This window comes from Rissa tridactyla, chromosome 4 (genome assembly GCF_028500815.1).
Source record: "Rissa tridactyla isolate bRisTri1 chromosome 4, bRisTri1.patW.cur.20221130, whole genome shotgun sequence".
NCBI lineage: Eukaryota > Metazoa > Chordata > Aves > Charadriiformes > Laridae > Rissa > Rissa tridactyla.
In genome coordinates, this window is record NC_071469.1 from 66,411,103 (window position 1) to 66,418,225 (window position 7,123).

The following is a 7,123-nucleotide window of genomic DNA, read 5'->3' on the forward strand; positions in this document are numbered from 1 at the left end:
ATTTAGTCTTTTCTGCATATGTTATAATGTGGTCTAGAAAGACACGATCACAGACCTATTCCTCTGCCCTCCATCAGACCCTGCTTTGCTTCGTACATAATGATCCACATCCCCAGACAAGGTGGTTGTTGTGTATGTCTCCCTGTTCATTCCACGGCCCCTCATCTTTATCCACGTGCATATCTTTCAAACCCTGGGCTGAGCTTTCCTATGAAGTGCTCTCTCTTTGAGACTGAAAAACTCAGCAGCACTAGTGGATGTATCTTCAGCAGAGCCCCGGGCCACAAAATGATATTACTATTATCCCCATTTTCAGAGATGGGGAATAGAATTGCAGAGATGGGAAAGTCAACATTGTTAAAAGCATCTGTTAATGTGAGAAAGCACATGGCTTGATTTTCCGGAGTACTTATTTCCATTGCACTTTGCTTGGTCACAGTACTGGTCCCCTTTGGCTGCATCTGCAGTCATGAGAGCTTCACCCTTGTGGTTGGCGGGAGGTCGCAAGCTGGGGAATGAAGCGATCAGAAGCACGTAATTAGTGCCTATCTCTGAGGAGTCTGACCTGACTAGAAACACACAGCAAAATTCCCATCTGAAGCAGGCTGGGCTGGAAAAGCTCTAAATAAACAAATGCTGCGTCTTCTGATGGAAAATATCACATCTAGCTATCAGCTGTGGTCTAATGGTTTTCAACCTGTGGCCTGTTTCTCTATGAATTCAAGCCTACTATGACAGTGCATAGATTGCTGTAAAGGCATTCATACCTCCATCAGAAAAATTTGAGTGTGAAAATCAAAGCTGTGACAAACATCAAATTTTGCACAGATGCCGCGATAATAATAATAATAATAATAATAATACATAATAATAAAACATAAAGAGCAGGAAAGAGGCTTTTTGATGAACTGGTAGACTCATCAGCTGAGTTGTCAGCTGTAAAGGAGATAGTTAGCTTCCCTTTTTTTCCAAAATAGGAGTTTCTTTTGCCAATATCTATCTGGGTTGAGGTCCTACATGTTGGGGACACTGTTTCTTCCTCTTCTCTGCTCTTTATCCCAGCACTCAGCCAGAAAATCTGTTAATTTAAGCAGTTGTGGTTATCTTCAGTATCTAGACACCCTGTCAGAAAGGCCTGAGCTGTCCTATATGTTCAGAGAAAGAATTAAGAACAAATTGATTGAAAATCAAGAGGATGGGAGGGGGACCTTCCCCCACTGCTTCCTGTGGTCCCCAAAATCCAACATTTTTAAAAAAGGTCATAATTCCACATTTTCTGCCAAACTTTTCATTGTTTCTTTAAGCTGAGGTAAGATTCCAGCTTTTTTTGATGTGTTTTCTTTTTTGCTTATATGCAGCAATAATTCTACAGGTATGAGCTGGTGCGAGCACAAACTGCCATCTGATCAAATTAATGATCCAGATTTGTTAAAATAAAACTAGTCTCATCAGGCTTGATACTAGATAAGGGCATGTGCTTGCACATATCTGAAATGCTATTGAAGAATTTTGTTTTCAGGCTTTCCAGCTTGTTGCCATCCTGCCTGAATTATGTGGGGAAGGAACATAAATAGTAGAAAGCAAACTAGTTTTAATATTTCCTAAGATTCACAGTTTTCACTTAGAAAAGGTGGGTTTTTTTCTCCAAAATCAAAACAAGAAGAATAGATTGCAATGAATCATGGAGTGTCTGTTTCTGGACCTCATGTTTCCCGCAGAGGTTTCCCTTTGGGGCGGTGGTTTGCCCCCATGCAATGCTGAGCCTTTGGGGACACATTCCTGCACCTCAGGCATTTTTGCAAGGTGTCAGCCTTGCTTCTCACCTTTATTTGGCTGCACATCCATTCCATTGGAGCCCCCGAGGAAATTTTCAAAGCCCAGCAGAGCCAACAGGAGAATTTCTTATTAATCCGAGGACCCTTAGATGTAGATGCCAGTTTATAAAGCTGTGGTGTAGGAGAGAGGCACTAAGGGAGATGGGAGAGAGACCTGGTCCGGCTCTCAGGAGTGGCTCTCCAGTACAAAGGAAAGTGCAGAAAATTAGGACAAGTGGCAGATTGGCTCCAAAAGCACCTGCTGGGAACCACTCCACTGCTGCAGACCTTGGAAATTCAGGCTCTGAGAGCTCCCCTGGGCAGAAAATCAAGATGGTTTCAAAGAGAAGCCTCTCATTCGAGGAGATGTGGTCCCCACCTGGGTTTCATCAAGCCCCCAGCAAAACCTAGGAAATGCAGCAGAATGACCAGGTTTTGCCCAGTCTGCTCATTCCAGCCGCCAGCACTGGCCTGGTCCCAGCGATGGTGATCTGGTGAAGCAGTGAGCCTGTACTGACAGTGAAATACCTGTATTTAAGCAACCAATGAGAAAACCACCTTTTTGACTCTGGCATAGGTATTGTTCAAGCCACCAGAAAAGAGTAAGGGCATCATTCCACGCTCATCGTCGTTCGTATCTAGTAAATTATCAAGGAGTTAGGACATGGTCAGTATTGCCTTGCACATAAAAAAAACCCCACCCCCCAAAAACCAGCTCCATAGCCCATTACTCACATCCCCAGAGAAATCAAAATAAGAGAGACAGAGTTTACCACCTTCAAGCAGGAAATAGCTGCCTTTCTAATTCTTGCTAATTGCTTCACTTAAAACTAGTTTGATTACTTGGCACTGAGACACTATTTTAAACGTGAATTATTGCTTGGAACTTTCCTTTCACTTACCAAGAACCCGGGCCATTAAAAATGTACAGCAAAAGTCTCCCTGCAAGGTGCAGGATTGCCTGTTAACTCTTTTATGAACCATATTTGGCTTCTGGGACAACGCCTTGACATCTTGGCATACGTGCCGTGAAAATGAACGTGTTATTTATTAATAGCACAGCAGACAGAGACAAGCGTGCATGTGGAGAAACGCAGGTTGCTGAAGCAAGTCACACTACGGAGCTATCAGTCATATTCCTAAAAGCTGTCACCTGGGGTGGGATCACATTTTCACTTTCTGAAACCAATAGGGTAAATCTATCACTCTAAGATTCAGGTGAAAACCAATGCTTTCTTGGTTTGGCTTTTGCCAATCAAGTGGGAATTATAGTACTGCTTTTAGGGGGTGCAGGACATCAGGGCAGCAGTTACGGGAGCATGACCTGCAGGAGCAGACTGGTTTGGGGCTTGGCTGTGCCAAACGTTGTCATTAAAACTGCCTTTGTCACAGCACTTCTTTAGGATCAGAAATTAACTTGCATTTTATACTTGATGGGAAGTTATAAAGAAATCTCCGCAGCTACAATAAAACTGATGCTTAAATTGCAATCTTTCAAAAAGAATTTGAATCTCAATATGAAGCATCAATAAGCTAAGCAGCAGCTATGTAGTTGACACATCCATGAAGAGTCTGTTCCTGAAAGTCTCCCTTCACGTGAGACTCAGGCCTGGGGAAAAAAAACAGGTTTTGTGGCCAGGGATGTACAAGGCAGCCCCCAACAAGAGATCCGCCTCTTCAAACCCTGCACGAAAAGCTTTAGGTGCGGATCTTCAATCACCTCCCACACTGATCCGTTATGTTTCCCATCACATTCAGTACGAAATTTCTTTATCCTCTTGGCAAATTAAGTTTTTCATGGCTACACAGGAGCTGTCCCATAGGACAGGGGACAGCTGGGGCTTTCTTCTTGTCCACGCCACTCGGGAGCGACAGTGCAGACCCTGACCTCTAACTTATCTCCGAGGAGTTTGGCAGCTCACAGCCTTGCTTCAGAAAGCCAGTGAAATAAAACGTACAAGAAAATGGTGATGATGTGGGTGTAAAACACAGCCTGAATCTAACACAGGAGGTTTTGAGGCAATTAGTCAAAATACGTGGAAGACGGTGGGCTTTGCTGTCGTTGCCATCAGTTTTTTTAAGCAGCAGACATCCAGAATAAAATTTACACGTGAGAAAATCTTAAGTGCAACTAAGTCACAGAGAAAAGGGGGGGCCTTTTTAGGGGCCTGCACATCGGTCTCTACCCACCAAAGCTTTACCCAGATGTAAACACGGAGTTACAGCCCATGCATCTGCACTACACACGGGTGGCACCACACTGCCTATCTCTACTCTTACAAGGGCGATTGTTAGAGTAAATTAGAGAATCTCTAGTGGACAGGAGAACATTTTAGAAAGGGTCACTAGCTAAAATGTTGGCATATTGATCAGAAGGCAGGGAATCAGGTCAAAAGAAACAAAAGTATCTGGGTCTGTGTGCAATGGGAGGAAAATAACAATTTTTCATCTTTGGAAGCCACTTACAAAGCTTTCCATGGGAAGCAGATAGATGAAATATGCAGATCTAAGCAGAAGAAATACTTAGTGCTATCAATCAGCCTAGTGATGGCTCTGGAGGTAACTTTGCAGCAGGTGTTTTTAAGCCTCTGTGTCAGCCAGGAGAAAATGAAGCCATGGGCTAGTTTCTCAGCTGGTGCTGGTGACTAAATATTAGGGATAACAGAGACACCCAGCTGGATTCTTGTGCTTTACGGTCACTGACATTGAGGTTAGGAATTGAAGATTAGCACCAAATAATCCCTTTTCTGAGGTGATGCCCCCACAAACCCCTGGAAGAAGTTTTTGGCAAGACTGCCCTCAGTTCAGACCACAGGATGGCAGAGAGGGACATGAGACACTAGCCACTGGTGCCCCCCCCAGCCTCTTCTCGCTTTGACCCCAACAATGGCCATAGAGATGGAGGAGCTGCCACCATGGGACCCCAAATACATCTTCTTGCATCTCCCAAACCCTGAGAAATGCAATTTGCTTCAGAAAGGTATACTGGGTCAGATCTGGGGAAAAGCATCCTCTAGAAGGGTAATACCACAGAAAAAGAAGGAAGGTTTAGGAAAAGGTTTTAGGAATGTTTAGGGAATGTTTAGGAAAACATTGAAGATGGGCTCTTTTATTTGAGCAAATGAAATCCAGGCAGAAAGCACAGACCTGAAGAAATCTCTGTCACCAGACATGTCCCAGGCTGGGAGATGTCTCATCTAATCTCCGGAGTCAACACTAAGTTTTACTGAGAAAAGACACTGTCAGGCATGAAGATGATGCAAGTGCCACCTCTGACATGGAAAACACCAGTTCCAGCTTCCTCAACACTAATTTTGTCATTCAGCGTGACCATCACGGGTTCCGGACTGATTGAGTCAGTACACTGTGCTGTAAGAGGAGACCCTGAGCTTGCTATGTGTGAAAAGCCACCCCATGCCTCCAGGATAAGTATTTGTGGGTTTATGATCTTTTCTCCTCTTCAGCCAACTTCCTACGTCCCTTACCAGTCTCCTAAACACTTGATGAAAGACTTATAAAGATTGTGGCAGGAATTGAAACTTAACATTTTTGCTTTCAGCCTTCAAAAATATTTCCCAAACATCTCTTATTCCTCTACAGGAAATCCCTTTAAAAACATTCTCCAGTGAGGGGTTAAGTAGTTGAACTAACACACATCCCATCTCAAGTTTCTGCTGGTAATTAATAAATCAACTGAATATCTGACAGGATGGTAACTTTTATCATTTCTTGATAAACGTTAATGTGTCATGTTATTTCCAGACCTTCACTGATGTGATCAGAAAAGCAAATTAGACAGTGTTGTAGCAGTTTGCTTAACATTCCTTCTTTTGTGCTATTACTGCTAATTTATTCCTTTAAGCCAATTTTTGCACTGTCATGTTTTCTCAGCAATTTAGCTACAAAAAAGAACCCTCCAACATGAAATTGTTACAGGATAAAAATCAATATTTAAGGTGCCAGCTTAAAAGCAGTTCGTATCTTCTGTGTGTGTGAGGGGGATGTGTACACACACCCACTGAGCCTATTTGAATGTCTCAATTTACAAACTTTCCCTTTTTTGTAAGGAAAACCTTTGCCTTGATGTTCTATCATCCTTAGAAATAAACGTGTCTTCGTTAATGGAATAAACATTTTTGCATTGCAGAAAACAAAGAGAAGTTATTATCCTTTAAAAATCCCATACATCTGAGTAAGTACAAGACTTCCTGAGAACCCAACATTTTATAAAGATTTTCGAGCATGCATAATTTTTTCCTCATAAATGCCACCCACTCATAAACAAAGGAACTAGAGTAGGCTGTAATTACTTCCCTGCACAATAGATTCCAATTGTTCCTATCAAGAAATATTACATAATCATTACAACTTAGGGCTGTGATTATATATTTACTCAAAGGAGAATCACACATAATAGAAAGCAGTGGGACTTGTGGCTCTTCATCTATTGTGTCAACTCTTACATTTAAATTATTTGATTAGAAAACTAAAGAAACACCTTGAGTCCTAAACAACACTTTCTCATCAGCTGTCAGGATTGAAGGAAGTGATAAACGATGGGGCATACATATTTGTATAGAAGAATTGGGGAAGTGGGAGAATAGAAAGGGGATGATATGTTGTATATCTAGTTGTGTTCGTCCGTCTGTCCGTTCGTCCGTCTGTCCATCCATCCATCCATCCATCTGAGTCTTGGGCATCCTCTCTGCATGCATCTCACAAGAAATTTGCAAGGAGATGATAAATAAGATCATCTCTCCGTAGAAGATGAAGACAAAGGTCAGCCTGTGGAGGACATCGAGAAAAATCAACTCCTCATTTTCTTCTTCATGTTCTTGTGGACTCATCCCTCCCTCCCCTCCCTCACGTCATCTGGGTTCCTGGCTATTTGTGCAATTTTGCAACGAAGGCAGGGCCCGCGTGCATTGGGATGTGGGAGGACGAAGAGGAGGCAAGGCTTCACAGGGCCTTTCCACATTTCTCAACGGTTCTGCATGTCTGATTTAAAGCAACCATTTCTCGTGCTCACAACTCATGCTTCAGATAATCCACGTGTCTTTGATGCTACGAGCATTTAGGATAAGTGCTCCTGCTTTGGAGCCTTGGATAACCTGCACAAAAAAAAGAGGCAGGTGGCTATCAAAACAAGGACAACTATTAGCTAGAGAGAGCAGGCTCTGAGGACGAGATGTAGGACTGCTGCTGTAAAAGGTGCTTGAAGGTGGTTTTCCCTTCACAGACACACAATATCCCTTGGTGCTGAACTGCAGTTCTCTCAATACAGTCACCTGTTGCACTTAAAAAAGCAA